Source organism: Triticum urartu, chromosome 5 (genome assembly GCF_003073215.2).
Source record: "Triticum urartu cultivar G1812 chromosome 5, Tu2.1, whole genome shotgun sequence".
Lineage (NCBI taxonomy): Eukaryota > Viridiplantae > Streptophyta > Magnoliopsida > Poales > Poaceae > Triticum > Triticum urartu.
Genome location: NC_053026.1, coordinates 22086284 through 22098676, shown reverse-complemented (window position 1 = coordinate 22098676; position 12393 = coordinate 22086284). Strand labels below are relative to the sequence as shown.

Sequence of the window (12393 nt, the reverse complement as noted above, 5' to 3'; positions counted from 1 at the left end):
ATTTCAGTAACACATCACATGAAATACAATACATCATCAATCGACTCCTCTACACAGCAAGGTTCAAGGCCCAACAAGTGCACAAGCGCACATCAACATAGATTGGACGAGAAGCACAAATTTTAGCTGATCATAGATAACATCAATGAGAAGCACGAATATCGTGTACCATCACTAGTACACATACTTTGTCCCGTCACCCAAGCACCAATATTGTGTCAATCTACTGGATTTGCCACATGGTGATGTCACTGCATTAGGGCTATCCCAGCTTCTCCCTGCCCAAATGGCAGGATGATCTGCTGATCGATGTGCTGCTCCAGCATCACCTCCCGCTACCACTGGTGGAAGAAGATCAGCTCATCAGTCATCTACACACGAACAAACCAAGAAGATTAACCTATTTATCCTACAGTATTTTGTTTCTAAACATGGGAATCAAATCAACACCAACACTGAATTAAAATGCACAAAAGAATGGAGCATAGCCATATGTATAGCCTAAGAACTTCAGGTTTGAGCCATTCTCGATGCTACAATAAATACATAACAGCCAAAATTTCGATCCATCGACACTAGATGATAGAAAAGGTACTAAGGCACTACTTGCTACTGAAAACGAAAGCAAGGTATGAAGCACATGCCAGGCCAAAACTGGTACCAAATCCAAGAATAACCATTTGATGCAATATAGCACTAGTTTCACTTTAGCATATGTGCCTAATTATGCAGGTATGTAGGATGACTTCAAGAAAAAATGGAACTGCAGGGGAATGGAGGATGGAGAGGGACAGGGGGGTGCTACCTGCAGGAAGACATTGGCGACTTCAAAGATTCGAAGTGTTCCACAGGCTGGGCGCAGAGGGGAGGGTCGCTGGTGGAAGAAGTGGCATTCGTGCACCCTACACAAGAGACAAGATGAGTAAGACTGGGGAATCTGAGCAGCATCAATAGCGGAAGGGGAAGGACGGAGGTGCATACCTCTCTAGGAGCTGCAGCATGTGCTCGTCAGAAGAGTAGGGGCGGTTGGAGATGCCACGGGAGGCCGAGGCAACTAGCAGCTCACCGATGACGGTCGTCGTCGGTGATAGGTTCAACCTTCCGAGGTTAAAAGATCGTACCAGATCGAGCACCTTGAAGACGGCCTTGTCTTACTGCGCCTTGGCCTCCTCTGCGAGCACCTAGCAGGAGCAGAGCAGAGCAAGGAACTAGTTGTCAAACCTAGATGAGCAGAAAATACACACTACTCAATGAAAGAACTAATGTGCCGATAATACTTGAACAAATCAAAGAGGCAGGAAACCAGAACTAAAACCACGACGAGTAATTTGGAATGGAGGGTGTACCATTTAATTAATAGGAAACCAGAGAATAAGTTGTCAAGTGCTAGCTAGGAGTTCAGGTATGCATAAACAAAATATTTGCTTATGCACAAACAAGTATTTATATTATAAGCAAATATAGGAGTGCCACTTCATGTGAATGCCAGACATCACATTACACACACTCAAAATTAAAAGCCGGGCATCCAATGTACATCAGTACATAAATAGAGTGTTCTCAGATCATAAGCATGGGTTGTTGAAGGAAATTTACTAATTAAGGGCATAGTTGTGTCTGGTATCCTGGAATTTCTAAATATGGCAGACTGTACATGCTCTGGGTAGAGTACATGCCCTGGATCCAAGTTCATCGTTATGTTCATTTGAATGCTAAAGTAGCTAAAAACACATAGCACTGGGTCATGCTAAATAGACCTACAGAAAAAACTTGAATGCATGCTCACTGAGTCACATGAGAACAGGTAGGCAAATTCACAAACAAATGGAGTGAAAAAATCATTTCATTAACATATCTTGGGTGACCAAAGGAATGAAGCTTCAAGATCTCAGATTTATATATTAGATTGGATGGAGTATGCACACATAATTTGGCCAATATCAGCAAGAAAGTTTGCCCAAAATCCAGTCACCCCCAAGAAGTCCAGTTCATGTTGTACCAACAGTGCTTAAAGTAGTAGGGCAAAAAATTATAACAATGAGGTGCATTGATTTCTGCTTTAAAATGTTATGCTTGAAGAACTAAGCTCCATGCCCACTGCTACAAGTTTTTGTTTCAAGTTTGGCACTTTCCGACACAAGTAGGGCCATGAAAAAGTTTCTGTTTCAAAAAACTTCGTGTACCCATCATTTTCAGTATGCATGTACTGTACTAGAAAATGTGAAGCACAAATCACTTTAAGAACAGTAGCTGGACTCCAGGATGCACCGAAGTATTTTCCACTCACTTCAACTTGGTTTCCCTCTCCGAACAAAGGACTTCCATTGTCCTACAGACAAGAAAAGTATCAGAAATAACAAAAGAGGTAACGGCACCATAAGTGCAGATTAATCACTGAAGTTGAAAAGTGTATGCATTTTAAATGATCCACCGACGTCCTTTTAATTTGAAGTTAGCGGCACATGTTAATACACCCTTGGAAAATATTTATATTTATCTCAAGGCTGCATATTGCCATAGTGTGCATATACTTGGCTGTATAGCCCAGTAAAAGTCAAATGAATATCATTAATTTTCGAGAAACATCTTGGAGCAGTACTAATATTTCAGTATTTGTTATAATAGGGATTTCAAAATTATTCTATGATTCTTCCAAAAAGTTCAGATAATAGAACTATGTGAACATGGTATATGCAACAAAATCATTTGGAGACAGACACATAGGACACTTAAAACCTGAAATACTGAAGTTAATCGAACAAATAAACCATCTGATAGTACTATGTGAACTGTCAACAGAGGGAGGCACCCCACTTACCACTTCTGCAGCCGGGACACCCTTGAACAGAGGGAATCATTATGGACAGAAGCACAAGTCTACAGCGCTACTTCAGCAACAAGATCATTTTGCAACTGCGAATCCTACAGCGCATCACATGAACTACCAAATAGGGCTACAAGCTACTTTGCAGAGATCGCCATAATCACCCATGTCGCCCTCGCTCTAGTATCACAAAGTAAACTATACCAGGTAGCGGCAAGCAGATCTGAGATGGGTGGTTACCTTCGTGCTGGACGGACTGGCGCTGGCCAGGCTGGGTGCACTGGGCGACGATGCGGGCGACGAAGACGATGAACTCACGTGCGGCGCCGTGCCGAAAGAAGCCGAAGTGCCTGACGTCCGTGGCGTTGGCCAGCACGAGCGCCTCGGAGCCCTGCCCGCCGCTGGAGGAGGAGGCCTCAGCGCCTCCGGCCGACGGCTTCAGCACGACGAGGGTCGTGATCTTCATCTCCGCTCCGCCGAGCCTAGATCCGAGGGGAGCTAGGCGCGGGCGCACCCGGTGCGCGGCGAGTCGCCGGCCGCACAGAAGCAGTCAAACATGCACCCCATCCCCGTCCTCCACCTCGGCCTCACCGCTTCCCCCTCGCTGAGCACCGAGCCTTGGAGCCGCGGAGGAAGGCGAGGGGAGAGGATGCATGGCGGAGACGAGGTCGGCGATGGTGGGTGGGGGTGGCGGCGGTGGGAATCACGGGAGGGAGAGGAAGGTGAGGGCGGCGGGGTGCCTTGATTGGATCTGGGGAATGGGAGAGGATGGGTGGGTGGGTTAGGGTTTGGGTTTCTCAGGAGAAGCTCCATCGTTGATGGGTGTTTGATGGATGGCTCAGATCGCTTTTGACTGGGTGATCCGCATGATAGTGGTTCCTTGATTCTCATTGGCCGGTTGTCTGCGCTGGAATCTTCAAAATTTGGACCCAAATATTCTACTTTTTAAGAGAAAAAAACAACAAATATGTCTTATAAAATGGACCACATCATTTTTGGAAAATATTAGTCCACAACTTATTTACAATTAACTAAAATGTCAAGATCACAACCGTTTACAATTAAGCTAGAAAATCTCAGAAGAATAAGAAGCTTCTAACTGTTTATTGATGGATTAGAAAATCATAATCATTTATTATACTCGCCACCGCTGACGACGACGAAAGGATTTGATGCTCACGACCCCCCCCCTCCCAAAGGGGGAAGACGTTCAATGTGGAGAAGAGCCTGAAATGGCTAATGTTATGACAACATTCATGGCATAGTTTGTTCAAATGATCTCATATTTTGCACATGGGAGCATCTTGGAATGGAAAACAATGTTTCTTAACAAAGTATTCATTTTCTTTGCACGGAAATATCATTTTCCATTTTTCGAGTGCCCAAAACGAGTTTTTTGTGAAGGACCTACCATATATCTGTTGTAAAATTGTACCAAATTATTTTTATAAATTATTAGGCCATATTTAATGCACAATTGATCAAATGGTTGGGTGTCACAAGTTTTTATCCACCTCTCATGAAAAAGACAAATTTCCGCCGATTCAGCAGGAAGCGGGTCAAATTTGAACAACAGCTGCCTCATAGTTTTCTCTTTATTTTTTCCCAAAATCATTTTTAGGTACATAAATTTATATTTAATCAGAGAAACACCAAAACAATTCCAAGATTCAACCACTAGCTAGGAACGGTCATTCCCGCCGTTTTGACCGCATTTTGAAATGGGTATAAAAAATTCAACAAAAATCAAAAAATTGGGAAACCTTCGCATTGTGTCATTATATGTGGCCAAGTTCCCAGGAAAAATAACAAACTTGTAATACGACAATTATTTTAAAAAAGTGTTCTCAGAAACAAGCTATCACGTGTGGAGATCAATGGCTTTCAAGCCAAATGATCAATCTTATGGCCACATTCATGGCATAGTTTGTTCAAATGATATCATATTGTGCACAAGGATGCCCATTGGAATGGCAAACAACGTTGCTTAAGGAAGTTTTCATTTTCTTTGGACGAAAAAACCATTTTCCATTTTTCGAGTGCCCAAAAGGAGGTTTTTTGTGAAGGACCTCCCAAATAATTGTTGCAAAATTGGACTAAATCATTTTTCTAAAATACTAGGCCATATTTAATGCACAATTTACAAAATGGTTGGGTGTAAAAAGTTTTGATCCACCTCTCGTGAAAAAGACAAATTACCGCCGATTCAGCTGGAAGCAGGTCAAATTTGAACTGCAGCTGTCTCATAGTTTGCTATTTATTTTTTTCCAAAAATCATTTCTAGGTACATAAGTACCTATTTAATTAGAGAAACACCAAAAAAAATTCAAGATTCAACCACTAGCTAGGAACGGTCATTCCCACCGTTTTGACCGCATTTTGAAACGGGCATAAAAAATTCAAAAAAAATCAAAAAATGGGAAACCTTCACATTGTGTCATTATATGTGGCCAAGTTCCCAAGAAAAATAACAAACTTGTAATACGGTAATTATTTTAAAAAAGTGTTCTCAAAATCGAGCTATCACGTGTGGATATCAATGGCTTTCAAGCCAAATGATCAATCTTATGGCCACATTCATGGCATAATTTGTTCAAATGATCCCATATTGTGCACAAGGGTGTATATTGGAATGGCAAACAATGTTGCCTAAGGAAGTTTTCATTTTCTTTGGACGAAAAAACCATTTTCCATTTTTCGAGTGCCCAAAAGGAGGTTTTTTTGTGAAGGACCTCCCAAATAATTGTTGCAAAACTGGACCAAATCATTTTTATAAAATACTAGGCCATATTTAATGCAGAATTGACAAAATTGTTGGGCGTCAAAAGTTTTGATCCACCTCTGGTGAAAAAGAAAAATTCCCGCCGATTAAGTAGGAAGCGGGTCAAATTTGAACTGCAGCTGCCTCATAGTTTACTATTTATTTTTTCCAAAAATCATTTATAGTTACATAAGTACCTATTTAATCATAAATACATGGTTTGATGGCGATACGTCGAGGTTTGGGCGGTGGCGAAGGCCCCCATCTCTAGAGCGCGTAAACTCGCATGCCCGACGCGTGGTCACCGCGTGACCGTGGCGTTGCCATGTGTTCTGGGCAGCCTAGGCATGTCTAGTGGGTTGGCACTCCCCAGGTAGGTTCTAGGAAGAAAATTACAACATAATATTCTCACGAGGAGACCGATCGATGCTCAAACATGAATTAGCAGCCAAGTGTTTGATTAGCGGTACGGGAAATGCACATGGCCAATGGCCGTGAGTTTTTGCTGGGGATGATCATCTACTAAGAAGAATGTCTTCGCAAATTTTCAGATCAAAAGGAGGATCCTAGGTGGTACTTGCTTTGCAAAGTACCACACTGGACAGAAATGTGAATGTTGAAGCTGGGCTCAAAATAATGAATCGATTGAGCTGAAATTTGGTGGAGGATGGTTATTTGGACATTGGAAAGCACCGTAGAAAATTGATACTATTTGGACATGCCAAAGTGGTACTTCCTTTACAATGCTCTTCTACGGACAAAAACTTGGGAAAACTAGTGAGAGAAATTGGATGAATGAAATGAGCTCAAATTTGGTGTAGGTAAGTTACATAGGTATGGTTATGCCTTGGTAGATTTTAAGATCATTTGGGTAAGCCTAGCTAGTACTTACTTCACAAAGCTTCTCTCGAGGTAGAAACTTTGAAAATTTCCTGAGAAAGATTGACTAGGAAAATGGAGCTGAATATTATCATGTGGCAATGATTTGGGTATGGAAGAGTGCCCAAAGAGTTTGAGGTTAATAGGAGGGGTCTAGATAACACTTGCTTTGCAACATGCCAATTTGGCCATAAAATATAAATTGAACCTGGGCTCACATAGATACTTTGCCTGAGCTGCAATTTGGAGGAGGGTGATAATTTGGGCATATGAAGAAACTGTATAAATTTCATGTCATTTGGATATATAAAAAAGGTACTTCCTTCACAATGCTTCTAGGTGGACAAAAACTTTGGAAATTCGAGGAAGATTTGCTAGGCAAGTGGAGTTGAATTTTGTCATGCAGTAATGATTTGGATAGGAAAGAGTGCCCAAAAATTTCAAGGGCAATCAAGAATATATAAATAGCACTTCCTTCATAAATTGCTATCGTGAACAGAATAGGAAAATGAATATTGTTGAATTAGTTTTGAACTAGGCAAGGAAGGATTTTTACATATTTGATGAAGATATGACCCAAAGAATTTATGAGATTTTTTGGGAATTTTGGGAATGACAGAAATATAGGTTGCTTCACAACCTAGGGCAAAAACTGCCACATGGACATGACACATAGGCAAAACTGATGAGGTGGCGCCTAGTCATAGCAACCCACCACAATTTACAAGGTTATGACCATCTATATTGGTCATGATCAGCTAGAAATAAGGCAGCGGACCAGTGCTATCTGCTTTATGACCATTTCGCGTAAGGAAATTACGACCTTTCTGACCAAAATGGTCGTTATAGTTTAGGTTTTGGAGCCCCCCGAACAACTTTTGACCAATTGGTCTGAAATGGTCATAGATCTATGACCAATTCTTCCAGGGTCACTAATAGAAGGTCACAAGTTGACCTATCTCTTGTAGTGCGGCTGACGTCAGGCCGTCGGCATAGGCCCCTATGCCGACGGCTATACTATGCCGACGGTCTAACAAGACTACGCTGACGACATCTACGCCGACGGCAACCATAGGCATAGATCTATGCCGACGGCCTAGGGCCCTATGCCGACGGCCCGTCGCCGTAGGCATAGACCGCGAGTCCGGTAGTGCGCCCGTGCCACGAGGCGAGGACACCATCATTGTCGCGTGTGATGCCCTTGTGGAAGGAGAGCAAGGCGGCCCTCTCAGCTGGGATGCAGCCGCTGGCATGGACATGCTGCGGTTCTGGTGCTAGTGCATGCACCACTTGTGAAGATGAAGCGATGCTTACGATGATGAAGGTGGTGAATAAGAGATTTGTTGTGCGGTGCATGGTGGAAGAACAAGAGATGGGAGTATGCCACAGGCTCAGCGTCTAGTATTAAGCAATCCACCAGAACCACATTACAAGAGATGTTTGGCCATATACCACTAGCCCCACGGAGACGACGGTCAAAGTCCCAGTCATTCACTCAATTCTGGTTCATAGAATTTTGTGGCCTGACTGTGATGGGTGTTAGTGCGCTCTAGAGTAGTGGAGCTGTCCTAAACATTCTCTTTTTGTCCAAAAGAGATTGAAACTCTGTTGGTTAGTACTCCACCAAATTTTCTTACAATGTCTTTGGAACTCTGCAGTCATGGTTTTCACTTTGAGCGAGGTTTCTATGAAATTCACTAAATTTCATTAATTTCAGCGGTCACTGAAATATTTACCTTTGGGCAAAAATATTCCAGCAATTTCAGTGGTACACATGAAATTCAAATATTTTTCAAAAAAAATCAAATATATAACGTAAACCGAAATCACTGAATTTCGGTGATTTTGGCTGGTGCCGGATTTTTTTTCTGGAACTGAAAGTGAAAACCTTGCTCTGTACTAGAGGTTTCAACTTCGAACAACAAACTATATGACAGCAAAAAGAGATTGAAAAGTAGCACAAAATAACATCCAGTAGTACCTTAGAGCGCAAAATTCTCCAGCAGATGAAGGAAGATATGATGCTCCAAAATTGGTTTTGGAAATGGAGGGCGCAAAACTAGCTCCAGTATATGGTCCTGCTGACATCGTCAATCCTTGTAATCTCCCGAACAAATCTGCTCCACGGCCTCGACCTCGCCTCTGTCCGCGATCTGACTTCTAATGTCTCAAAAGAAAATCTCTTACTTCTCTCTCTCTCCCTTATAGAGCCTCTTTTTTCTGAGTTTCTTTCTCTCACGGGCTAATTAACAAAAGATAGGATATCCTCATCTTTCTTCTCTCTCCCTTCATCACAGCTTCTCTCTCCTCCTAGGACTTCCGTCGCTATCCCTTTGTCATGGAAAACAGCTTTTTTTTCTCTTCTCTCTGACAGCCTCTCTCTCTCTCACACACACGGGCTCAAAAAAGAAAAGCTGCTTGAAAACTGACGCTGATGTGATTGTGAACTAGCGCATGCACCGCGTGACCTCCTGGCAGGCCGACTCTGCCGGCTCGCATGCATCCGGGTAAATAGCCTGCTTAATCAACTGACACAGCCAGTGGTCTGCTTCTGGACAAAGCACAACATGAATCTTACCATCGCTGAATGGACCAGATAAGGGGGTGTCGGGACCCCCGGGTGCCATCGCACCTTTCCGCTAGGCGAGACGAAGCCCACCGCATCATCTAATTTTTGGAACCGGGAGCTGGAGGTAATTGGGCGTCGGGTTGGCGAGGGAGAGAGACGCGATCGGTGCTCAGTAGGGGAAGGCGGCCAGCATCGCCGCCACATACACCGTGGCCGTGGGTAGGAACTGCCGCATTGCCGCATTCGTGAAGGGGATGACGAGCAAGCCGGGACAGCGGCGTGATTGGTGGAAGGCGGAGCAGAGCCGGACTGACGGATCTTGTGGATCGCGACTCACTCCTAGTTCTTGTGTTGTCTCTGTTGTTCTCTGTAGTTTCTTGCGTGTGTTGTGTTGGGTACAATCTTTTGTACCAGTTGTGTTGTATCTCAATCTTATTTATAATGAAAATGGTTTAGGTCAGAGTAAGCCTGCCGGATGCGGTCGTGATCGAAATAGGACAAGGGAGGGGCGATGGGCGAACGGGCGACTGGGCGGGCGACCGGGGCCACGGCCGCGGCTGCGCCGTCCCTAGCCGCCGGTGATGGCCGGCGAGTCCGAGGCCGGTTCTGGGCTCTTGCGGATCCGGATGAGGAGGATGCGGAAGACGACGGGGATGGGATCCCGGCGAGTTCTCCACCGTCTCCGACTCCGTCAGATCTCATATGTGAGTTTTTTAATTCAGGGTACGACGAAGATGAAGTGGCAACAACGATCGATAGTGTTCTGCCACCTGATGATCCGGCAAGAATTGGATTGCACGCGGGAGAGAAGAAAGAAATGATTCGTCGCGTAGTTCACCGGAGAATGGCGGCGACGGCAATCAGACCATGGAAGGGTCCCCTCCCGAAGGTAAGTCTTCCAAATCTTACTCTTTTCGATTTGATTAGGCCGGAATCGTGGATCACAGTTAAGAGAAGGAAGAATGCGCGCCGGCATATCGCGTCTGGGGCGGCGGCGGCGGCTGTGGCGTCATCGCCGGCGGCTCAGGCGATCGGGATCTCCGCTAAGCGGGCGCTGCGTTTGAATTGCCTTTTGGGCCGCGAGCTGGGAGCGTGTGCAGTTGGGCCGGCTCTGGGTGAGTTGGGCCAGAGCATAGACGGGCCGGGGTTAGCTGGGTATGTGGCCCAGGCTAACCCGACCGCTATTCCTCCACGCTGCGCCGCCCCATGCACTCGTTCAATCACTTTTCCTCTGTGTTCGTCGTCGTCTGCTCGGTCTAGGGTTCCGAGGCGCGGCAAGCCAGGGTTCCGAGCGTGTGGGCCTGGTAGAGCTCGGCGCATCCCCGCCTTCCCGGCTATGGCTGGCCGCGGGTCAGCCGTGCCGCCAGGCAAAAACGCTATCGCGGGTGGGGCTGGCCGTGGTGGGGCGGCTACGCTGCCGGGAACCGGCCGCGCCACTCCAATGCTGCCAGCTGCTGGGGCTGGACGTGGGGGCCGGTGCAAACCCCACTGCCGTGGGTCAGGGTGGTGGAGCGAACGGCTTGAGACCGCCGACTCCGGTTGCTGCTGCCGCCTCGGGTCGGGGCGGGTCAGGCCTTGGTTCTCGGCCGCCGTTTCAGGGCCCGGGGATTGCTGGACGGGGAGCTCCGCTCGGCCGCGACCTATGCTGACAGCGGGGGTGTCGCCGGCGGTCGGGCATGGTGGACCTCGGCCTCCCGCGCCGGCTAATGCTACTGTGGGGAGCGGCATTGCTCCACCGAGGCCATCGATACCTGCGGCTGGGGGCGTGGTGCTGCTCCGCCGTAGCCTCGTGTCGCGCCACCGCCGCACTACGTCGCGAGGCCGATGCAAAAATGATCGGGCCCAACGCAGACGAGGCAGAACGCAGTTGCTGGAGAGTCCAATGAACCGCCCTGTGGACAGTGGGGGGACGATGAATATGATGCTTATCGGGATGGCCAGAACCGTGGATCATCGTCTACGGGAGGTGGACGTGGTTATGCCTGACAGAGTGATGGTTCTGCTGAGAGACCATTTCTCGGACCTCCGGGTGGTTTTGTCGAGGGAGCTTCTGGCTCGGACTACCGGCAGAGAGGTGGCTACCGTGGTCATCGTGGTGGTCGTGGTCGGTACCGCAGACAGCCTCCGCCACCGGTCGTTGTTGACCAACAGACTACTGATGTGGCGGCCGATCACGTTCAGTCGACCGAACTGCCTAGCCAGGCGATGGAGGAAGTGACGGCTTTGGCCAACGTGGAGGCTCCTGCTACTGGTGTTTCTGCTGAGGCAGGTGACAGGTCAGAGTCTGAGAGAGCGTCTGTCGGTGTCCAAACCGGCGGATCTCGGGTAGGGGGTCCCGAACTATGCGTCTAGGCGGATGGTAACAGGAGGCAGGGGACACGATGTTTACCCAGGTTCAGGCCCTCTTGATGGAGGTAATACCCTACGTCCTGCTTGATTGTTCTTGATAGTATGAGTAGTACAAGAGTTGATCTACCACGAGATCAGAGAGGCTAAACCCTAGAAGCTAGCCTATGGTATGATTGTTGTTGTCCCTACGGACTAAACCCTTTGGTAGACACCGGAGGGGGCTAGGGTTATACAGAGTCGGTTACAAGGAAGAAGATCTATATATCCGTATTGCCAAGCTTGCCTTCCACGCCAAGGAGAGTCCCATCCGGACACGGGACGAAGTCTTCAATCTTGTATCTTCATATTCCAACAGTCCGGCTAAAGGATATAATCCGGCTGTCCGGATACCCCCTAATTCAGGACTCCCTCAGTAGCCCCTGAACCAGGCTTCAATGACGATGAGTGCGACGCGCAGATTATCTTTGGCATTGCAAGGCGGGTTCCTCCTCCGAATACTTCATAGAAGATTTTGAACACGAGGATCGTGTCCGGCTCTGCAAAACAAGTTCCACATACAACCGTAGAGAGAATAATACTTTCACAAATCTAATATGCCGACGCATTCCGCAGTGTGACATCACACCACAGCCAGGTCACCATTCGAATCGTTTTTCACAACCAACCTCAGTGTGTTTCGTGAGGCGGTTTCCTTGGCACGTCTCGTCGAAGCAGAGATCGTGTCCTCTTATTACGGGATTCTCATCAATACGGACGTGGGTAACCCAACCGTGCCATCAATTATGGCGCTTGGGGGATAAGCGAGTTTTACCAGGCTGGTGGGGGCACATAGTTTAGTCCGCCCTTATAAAGGGATAAGGGTTCACCTTTTTCTGCCCACGCCTTCTTCATCCTTGCTCATCCATTTTCGCACACTCGAGCTCCAGCGCCCAAGTCCACATCCTTCTCCTCAACCCTCTCCAAACATGTCCAGAGCGGGAGGCAAATGGATGGTCTCCTGCGTTACGGAGG

General features: G+C 46.8%; 1 pseudogene; it reads right to left on the bottom strand.

Annotated features, from left to right (window-relative positions):
- Positions 1–10761, bottom strand: part of LOC125506667 — a 37983-nt pseudogene extending 27222 nt beyond the window's left edge.
- Positions 10762–12393: the final 1632 nt, after the last annotated feature.